This window comes from Octopus bimaculoides, chromosome 8 (genome assembly GCF_046866305.1).
Source record: "Octopus bimaculoides isolate indiv1 chromosome 8, ASM4686630v1, whole genome shotgun sequence".
In the NCBI taxonomy this organism is placed as follows: domain Eukaryota; kingdom Metazoa; phylum Mollusca; class Cephalopoda; order Octopoda; family Octopodidae; genus Octopus; species Octopus bimaculoides.
Window position 1 is genome coordinate 96,844,801 of NC_142935.1, and position 7,403 is coordinate 96,852,203.

General features: G+C 38.7%; 1 protein-coding gene across 1 annotated transcript in view; it reads left to right on the top strand.

The window, feature by feature from the left end:
• Positions 1–6,700: 6,700 nt before the first annotated feature.
• The window catches only part of LOC106869519 (uncharacterized), a 102,521-nt gene continuing 101,818 nt past the window's right edge, over positions 6,701–7,403 (top strand). The window contains exon 1 of the mRNA XM_052970270.2: positions 6,701–7,403. This exon is cut by the window's right edge and continues 614 nt beyond it. The gene's annotated coding sequence lies outside the window, so the exon portion shown is untranslated.

Sequence of the window (7,403 nt, forward strand, 5' to 3'; positions counted from 1 at the left end):
CTAAGCGTTAACTGCAAAGGAAGTGAATGGTTACTTTAGACAGATTGACCGACAAATCTAAAGGATTTAGCAGGGGCGGTTACTTTTCTTTCCCCGCCCTTAAGCCCAGTACGTTGTTCATGGTCTGTCATTGGACAAATTACTGACTACCCCTCCCTCCTTCTCTCTCACGCTCTCTCTCCCTCCCTCTGTCTCGCTGCTCGCCATTGCACTGGGCATTCCCGCAAATACACAACTGCAAACCGCACGTCGTTTCCTTGTTTCAGTCGCTGCGCTGCGGCCGTGCTGGAGCACCGCCTTTACTGGTTTTTGGTCGAACGCATCGATCCCCCAGCTCTTATTTTTTTAAAGCCTGCAACTTATCGTATCGGTGTCTGATATCGAACCGCTATGTTACAGGGATGCAAACATGCCAGTAACCGATTGTTAAACGGTGGTGGAGGAGAATTTACACACAAAGATTCGAACACACACACACACACACACACACACACACACACACACACACAGACACAGACACAGACACAGACACAGACACACGCACACATGCATATATGTATGTGTGTGTATAGACACACGCATACACGCATATACATATGCATATATATATATATATATATATATATATATATATATATATATATATATATATATATATATATATATATATGGGGGGGGGGTATGTGTGTGTGTAGGTGTGTCTTTGTGTCACTGTTTCCCTTTTCAACGCTGGACAATCGTTGTCGGTGAGTTTGCGCCCTCGTAACTTAGCTGTTCGGCCTAAGAGACTGATAGAATAAGTTTGCTGGCTTAAAAGAATAAAAATAAATAGGTACTGCGGTCGATTCGTTCGACTAACATGCTTCATGGCGGTACTCCAGCATGGTCGCAGTCTAATGACTGAAACAAAAGAAGCTTGCTTCCCAGCCACATGGTTCCGGGTTCAGTCCCACTGTGTGGTACCTTGGGCAAGTGTCTTCGACTATAGCCTTGGGCCGACCAAAGCTTTCTAAGTGGATTTGGTAAACGGAAACTGAAAGAAGCCCGTCGTATATATATGAATATGCATACATACATACATACATACATACATACATACTTACATACATATATATATACACGCATACATATATATATATATATATATATATATATATATATATATATATATATAATATTATTATAAAATCTGGTAATTAGTCATATATTAATTAATATCGACTAATTATCAGGAGGCCAGCACATCTAAAGAATCAAAGAGATTCAGAAATATTATCTGCAATCTCAGGGGATTAAGGTACATTTTAAAAAATAACGTCGACCACATCATATATATATATATATATATATATATATATATATATATATATATATATATACATATATGATGGACTCTCACGTCGTTAGACGACGTATGAGGGTTCGACAGTTTCCTACCGAAGAACTACACGTGATTTGTTTATAGTGATCAAATGTTTGTGAAGGCATAAGCTCACCCCCTCACTCAGATTGACATTACCTGTACAGGTGCAACAGGTGCCACATGTAAGATGCCGAAATGAAGTGCTTCTGCTCAAGAACACAATGCAACGTCTGCTCTGGGAATCGAGCCCACGTTCTCGAAATCGAGCGTACAACACCCTAACCACTGAGCCATTCGCCCTCACACACGTATACACACACACACACACACACACACATATATACACACACATATAAATTTAAATAAAGATGTATTATTACCCTACTGAATCTCTCTCTCTCTCTCTCTCTCTCTCTCTCTATATATATATATATATATATATATATATATATATATATATGTATATATATATATATATATATATATATATATATATATATATATATATATATATATATATATATATATATATATATATATATATATATATATATATGTATATATATGTATATATATATATATATATATATATATATATATATATATATGTATATATATATATATATATATATATATATATATGTATATATATATATATATATATATATATATATATATATATATATATATATATATATATATATATATATATATATATATATATATATTTCAGTATCTGTCCCCCATCATCGCTTGACAATCGGCAAAATTGACAAAATTGAGTACTGGGGGCAATGTATTCATCTGATAATATACTTCAATGCCGTGCTCAATCAAAGGACTGAAACAAGCAAAAGATAAAAAAATTATATATATATATATATATATATACCATAATAAAGAAACGCCATCTCAGATGGTATGGGCATGTCACCCCGCTCATCAGGGATGGCCAAACAATCCACCAGGGAATAGTCAAAGGTTGTAGACATAGAGGCAGACAGAGAGAGATTAGAAAACAGCATCTGTGAGTGGACAGGTGTAAAGAAGAGAGACGCCGTGCGAGTGGCAGAAGGTAGAGACGGTTGGCGGGATCTGGTCGGCAAGTCATCGGTGTTGTTCCAACGGTCCCCCAGGTTACGGGATATGTAGTGTAATATATATACGTGCTGTTGGCGATTTCTTTTTCTCTTTTTGACTTCTGCCTTTCTCCATTCCGACGAAGAGCTATGCTCGAAACGTCAAGCTCTCTCTTTTCACTGAGCGAACATTCGAAATTAAGTCTAGGTGAATCTAGCCGAAGAGAACTAATCAAATTTACGTTAACAAATGTAATTTGGAAACTTCAAAACTCGGTCCTAGATTATAAACATCTGGGTTGTACATTTATTTAATGTTCTTCCTACAGGTAAGATGTAACTGTTTATGTTCACACGCCCGCAAACATCTTTGCCAGTACGCAAACAACGAGAGAAACAAATGGAAAACAGTACAAGTAACACAAAAAACGACCCTTCATCAGTTATCGGCTGTCTATCTACTCCTCATTTCGAGCATATATATATATATACATATATATTCTTGTACGTGTTTTAGTCAGACTGTGGCCATGCTGTGACATTCCGCGTTTGTCCATATCTTTACTCGATTGCTGGCATTTATTAACGATTTCTCACATAGTTTTGATGCGCTATTTTCTATCATTAGTAAAGCTGCGGGCATTTTTTAGGACACGGGTATACTACTGGTGCACTAGTCTGCTATAATAGTACTCTATCAGTACACAACAATGGTATAATAGTTTAGTTGCTTAAAGAATAAACATGCTAGCATTTTCGATGCAACAATAGCAAACTATGTAAACATGTAAAGATCTATGGCGGAAGCAATAATCGCAGAACTGCAACAGATCTCCGCGTAAACATATAAACAAGCGCAGATGTTATCTGTAGAATTTAGTGTAAACATATAAACAAACGGCGAGAAAGTAAACTTCGAAACATGGCGACTGGCTTAAGCTTCACATTCCTCACATTTTGCATGTGTGTGTGTGTGTGTGTGTGTGTGTGTGTGTGTATGTGTGTGTGTGTGTGTGTGTGTATGGGTGTATAATGTGTGTGTATGTATGCGTGTATGTTTGTGTATGTGTGTGAATGTGCATGTGTGTATGTGTGTATGTGTGTCTATGTATGTGTGTTTGTGTGTATGTATGTGTGTGTTTATGTGTGTATAAGTGTGTGTACATGTGTGTGTATGTGTATGTGTATGCGTACTCAACAATGTTCATCTTTGTATAAACGTGCATGCATCTACACCTGTGCGTTCGTACCTGCATGCATTTATAAGCACGTGTGTGTGTATGTGTGTGTGCTTAACATGTGGTATCATTTCAGTACAAATGGATCTATGTATATATTACATATATGTATATGTTTTAAAATCGATGCACGCATTTCTATGCATGGACGAGTGCAGACATATCTATACAGCATCAGTGTTTATATATTTTATACATACATACATGTGTATGTGTGTGTTTGTTTGTGTGCATATACATCTGTGCTTATATGCATACATGTAGCACATATCAACACACACACATGTGTATATCAACATATATCTACATGTATGACACTTAGTTGTTTGAGGGCCTGAAGTATTTTTCTGGCCAAAAGAAGGAAGCTGGTCTTGGCAATATTATCACTGATGTATCGAAGATCTCCGGCCGACAGAAAAGATTCTGGGTGAAGGCAACGCCTCGCTTTTGGGCATTGAGTTTCTTAGAGGGCTTTGGATACAAATGAAGAAGTAAAAGATGAGAAAGATGCCGGCTTTTTGTTATTTGCTTCATCAACCACTGTTGAGGCTATACGTTCCATAAATACATACATACATGCATACATACAAACATATATACATACATACATACAAACAAAAATAGCCTGTTGTTGATGTTTTAATTCCAATGAAGGAGCCTCGGATTTAGGTTAGAAACCGGCTCTTTCTCTATTGGCAAGAAATCTTGAAATTACACTGAATAATGACATACATATATTCATGCATGCATATATATATATATATAAGCAATCTCTCTCTCCCTGTGTGTAATTATTGCTGTTGTTATTTGTAAAAGATCAACACAGTTTCACTCTGTGCGCAATAATCGAATATTCTGTTAAATGTTCGCGGATATTGTCAGTTTCGTCTTCATGCAGTCCAAGAAACACCTTTTCATTCATCAACTCAGCCAGTCAGCACACACCAGCCAACACACACACACACGTGTGTTTGTATGTATATATATATATATATATATATATATATATATATAATATATATATATATATATATATATATATATATATATATATATATACATACAAACACACGTGTGTGTGTGTGTTGGCTGGTGTGTGCTGACTGGCTGAGTTGATGAATGAAAAGGTGTTTCTTGGACTGCATGAAGACGAAACTGACAATATCCGCGAACATTTAACAGAATATTCGATTATTGCGCACAGAGTGAAACTGTGTTGATCTTTTACAAATAACAACAGCAATAATTACACACAGGGAGAGAGAGATTGCTTAGAGTTTGTGGTAAGTTTACTGATACAACATGTGGATGAAACTAGAAACTAGAACATAGACCGATCATGTGAAACTATTGTGGTTTGGTCGTGATGCATGACAGGTTACGTCTCGCTTCGGATTCGAATCACCGTTACATATGTATATATACTTACATCTTTTGTGTTCCGCTAAATTATTCATTTATATTTGATTGCTTACTTAAATTTTTTTGTACCATTTAGTTCAGTTGTTGGACTAAAGGAAAGCACTACAAGTTCAAGTAATTTTAGGAACGAAACTTTTCAAGCGATATCATCGGTGATATCATTTGTATATAAACCAAAGTGACTGAACTCTAAGCATTAAAGGTGTAGTTACAAGTAAAATGATAATTATGGAAAAGAGAATCCAAAAGAAATGTCTAAATTGGTTTTATTAACTGAATTATCTTCAAGCTCGTATTGCGGATTTCCGTTCGTACTTCAAGACAAAAATTCGCACGAGTTTCGGCTCGTATAGCAAATTACTCGTATAATGGGGCACTCGTACTGCGAGGTTTTACTGTATTAGAAATTGCATTTTTTTTAAAAGAACGTTAAAATATTTTATATGTTGCAGATGTACATAGAAGCAATTTATTGCGTATAAATTTCGACGACGAAATCTTATATTGACCTCCAGGGGTCATACGGATCCCGATTAAAAACCACTGGTCCCATGTCCCTGTTTCGCCCTTCTTTCCTACTTTTTTCCCCCACACTCAACTCTTACTCACTCTGCTCAGTCTTGTTCCTCTCTTTCACCAAACCTCTTTCTCTTTGTCTCTTTCTCTCTCTCACCGTCTCGCTCTGACTTCATTTCGTTTCACTAATTCCTCCCCCCTCCCCTTACCTCTTTCTTCTTTCCCCTCTTCCCGCTACCTTTCTACGTCTGTCCCCTCCCCTTCTTCCCCCTCTTCCTCCCCTCTTCCCCCTCTTCCTCCCCTCTTCCTCCCCTCTTCCTCCCCTCTTCCCCCCTCTTCCTCCCCTCTTCCTCCCCTCTTCCTCCCCTCTTCCCCCTCTCCCCCCCCTCCCCCTCCCCTCCTCCTCATCGTCTCCTCCTCGTCTTCCTCCTCCTTCCTCCTCCTCCCTCCTCCCCCCCTCTTCCTCATCTACCCTCATACTTCTCTCTCACCATTCTTCTTTCTTCACCGATTTTATTTCGAATTTCGCTGCAGATTCTTCAGTTTTTTTTCTTTTCTTTTTCACCTTTTATTTGTTGTTGTTGTTGTTGTTGTTGTTTGACTTCATTATTTTTGCTTTTCTTATTTTCCCACTTAACTTCTCCTTGTTCCGGAAAGTAATTTCTTCTCTCAAAGACTCAACCCCACCCCTTTCCCATCCGCCCTCACACTCGCCTCATTCGTTTACGCTTCTCACTCCCACACTTTCTCACACCCTCCCTCCCAAGTTCTTTCACTCCTCCTCCTCCTAATGCCCCCCTCACACCGACACTCCACCTGCCAGCACTCAAATACTCTCTCTCTCTCTCACTTTCTCTTTACTTCCTTACACCTCTGTCTTTCTCTCTCTCCCACCCCAAACTCGCCTCAGTCTCTCTCTCTTACTTACCCTCTATCTCGCTCACTCACTCTCTCTCTCTCTCTCTCCCCCTCTCTCATCCTCCCTTTCTTTCACACAGTTACCCTCTTTACTTCCTTTAGTTTCCTCTTCCTTTCCCTTTCATCTTTTACCATTGTTATATTTTCTCCTTCTCAACCGGAACATCGTTTTTTGGCTCTCAAAAGTTTACTCCGTCCACTCCAGACAAAATATTTACTCCTCTCACTCAAGTTCCTCTCACTCAAGCTCCTCTCACCTCACTCTCCTCTCACACACCCACACAAACACACAAACACACACACAGATTCACCTATTTCTTCTTTTACACAATATTTTCTCTCCCCCTCTCTCTCTGACTCTTACCTCTCACCACTTTCCCCGTACCCCCTTCTTATTCTTTGCCCCTCTCTCTCTCTCTCTTTGATTCTTACGCCTCCAATCACTTCCCATTATCTCCCCTTCTCTTTCTGACTTTACGCCTCTTACCACTCCACACAATATCACCCACTTTCTCTCGGTCTCTTTCACCTCCTACCACTTCTCATCGTCTCTCCCCTCTCTCTGATTCTTACACCTCCCACCACTTCTCATTATGTTTCTCTCTCTCTCTCTCTCTCTGATTCTTATACCTCCTACCCACTTCTCATTATGTTTCTCTCTCTCTCTCTCTCTGATTCTTATACCTCCTACCACTTATTATTAATCTCCCCCTCTCTCTGACTCTTACACCTCCAACCACTTCTCACTATCTTCCCCTCACTCTGTGTCTAACAGCAACTGATCTTTTTGTTTCTCCTTTTCCCCCGCTCCCTCTCTTTCTCTTGCACAATCACTCTCTCACCTCCCCCTCTCTGCATCTCTCTCTC